This window comes from Mus caroli, chromosome 15, assembly GCF_900094665.2.
Source record: "Mus caroli chromosome 15, CAROLI_EIJ_v1.1, whole genome shotgun sequence".
Taxonomy (NCBI): domain Eukaryota; kingdom Metazoa; phylum Chordata; class Mammalia; order Rodentia; family Muridae; genus Mus; species Mus caroli.
In genome coordinates this window covers 48941679-48943964 of record NC_034584.1, presented here as the reverse complement: position 1 = coordinate 48943964, position 2286 = coordinate 48941679, and the positions used below count along the sequence as shown (strand labels likewise).

Below are 2286 nucleotides of genomic sequence, written 5' to 3'. Positions count from 1 at the left end.
TGCTGATATTTGTGCTGTCATTAAATCTCTCTTTATGTAGCCTTTCTACAGGCCCAACTCCAACTTCAGGCGTGGCCAACTCGCAAGGATTCAGCCCAGTTGTTCCCACTTTATTCTTTTGCTGCTGTCTCCATAACAGAAGCACAATGATAGGGGTTCTGAACTGCATTGCTTACCTCTGTAGGATGCACAAAGGGACTGCTCTTTTTTTCTCTTTGAGCATAAACAGAGTACTGCAGAGATTCACCCTATCCTACTATCTCAACAATATGCCACTATGTACATTGTTGGAAATTCTGTCTTCCATGTTTTCTAACAACCTGCCATACACTCAGACTTGAAGATGATGTTTGATAAACAACAAATTCACTGGAACAAGATGGAGAAAATGAAGAATTCAGTTTCTTTAGAAATGTCACAGGTACGAGACTCTGACACTTTCAGAACTACGAAGAAGAAAATAAAGAATAGCAACTTTATTTTCTATTTTGTTTGGAAAATACAGAGTGACTAAAAGTTCCTTCTTTCTTTCTTTTTTTTCTCCCTTGTTTTCAAAACTAATCTTACCCTAAATCACACACCATCTACAAAGAAATTTATGTAACACAGGCGCCCCCTAGTGGTCCTTTTCTGTCTAAGGACGCACAAAATTAATACTTCATTCACTAAAGGTGAATCATTGCAGGCTGCAAGCGCCTTTATAAACAGAAACAAAACGCAGATGCCCGGGAAAGCCTCTAACCCCCCCCCCCCAACCCCGAGAACATTCCACTCCCTCCTAAAATTATATAACGTTGTCTGAAGGAATATAAAACATAGTTTTAAAAACTGCACACAAAGATCTTTTTTTGGGGGTGGTAGTAGTGATAAGAAGTCAACTCCTGTGCTGTTTCTCAAAAGCCATCCACCGTGTACTCTGAGATAGTCCCCCAGCGGTTGGCCCAGGATCTACTGGTCTCCACTTCTCCATGCCCAGGACTGGGATTGTAACCAGCATGGGTTTTATGTGGGCTCTGGGAATGCAGTTCAGGTTCCTGTGTTTGTGAGGCAAGCCCTGTCCAGATAATTCTTTTTCTACCAATACACCAACTTTAGCTGTTTGGCAATGAGAAACCTGAATTCCTCATTACCCATGTTTAAAGAGAGCTTGAGAGATTGTGGGGGTAAATAGAGAGTCATAAACAAAAGCTATTCTTCATTGGGATAAACTTAAAATATGAGTTTCCACAAATGTGAAAGGAAGTGAGGGCAGGTAGAGAGGACTGATCAAACCGTGTCCCACCAGTGGTACGTGGATTGTGTACAGCCAAGGATAGCTATGAATGTAGCCCAACACAAAATCAGAAACTCATGTGGTGCTGTGTGTGTGTGTCACAGTTTGAATAAAATGGCCCCATGGGTCCATAGGTTCTTCCTCCCAGCCCTGTGCTCCCAGAAATAAGACTCGGACTCAAAATATATTTACTAACACCTTGGCTCTTCTCTGACTAGAATCATAGCTTAAGATAACTCGTTTATTTTATTTCCTGCCTGGCTCTATCCCAGAATTCTTTCTGCCTCCTGGATGTCTCACCTCTTATTTTCTGCATAAACCGTAGGCTATCAGATTTATTATTGACAGGTGCCACATCCATACAGACATAAGATATTCTTTCTACAGGAAGTGGCACTGTTAAGAGGTGTGGCCTTTTTGGAGGAAGTGTGTCACTGAGGTTAGGCTTTGAGGTCTCACACGCTGAAGCCAGACCCAGGGACTCACTGTCTTTTCCTGCTGCCTGCCTATCCAGATGTAGAACTCTTGGTTCCTCCAGCACATGTCTGCCTGTGTGCCACCATGCTTCCTCTCATGCTGATAATGAACCCCTGAAATGTAAGCCAGCCCTAATTAAATGCTTTCCTTTAGAAGAGTTGTTTTGATCAACCCCTCCCAATCCCCAGCAATGGGCAAAGAACCACCTTGTTGGGATGTTGATCTTATATCGGTCAGGGGCAGAGCAGATGGCAGTCCATTGTTCATCCTAGCTTGGTGCCTGGCTTGGTGGCCAAAGCTGTTTTTTGCCAGGAAACATAAAAATCAAATCAAATCAAATCAAATCAAATCAAATCAAATCCAGGCATCTCACATGGGAGGAGGTGGACTGCCATGCTACCCACAGACCTGGTGTACAGCACAGGTGGACCATAGACCTACTTGCCACCACACCATGCAGTAGGGATAGATGATGACACTCAGGGCCTTGCTAGCCACAGAGCTACCACAGTGTGCTAGTATATGATGGACAGCTG

General features: G+C 43.4%; 1 non-coding gene across 1 annotated transcript; it reads left to right on the top strand.

Annotated features, from left to right (window-relative positions):
• The first annotated feature begins 1930 nt into the window (after positions 1-1930).
• LOC115029463 lies at positions 1931-2071 on the top strand. The gene has a single exon (XR_003835039.1). It is a non-coding gene; the product is annotated as a small nucleolar RNA SNORA48 (small nucleolar RNA).
• Positions 2072-2286: the final 215 nt, after the last annotated feature.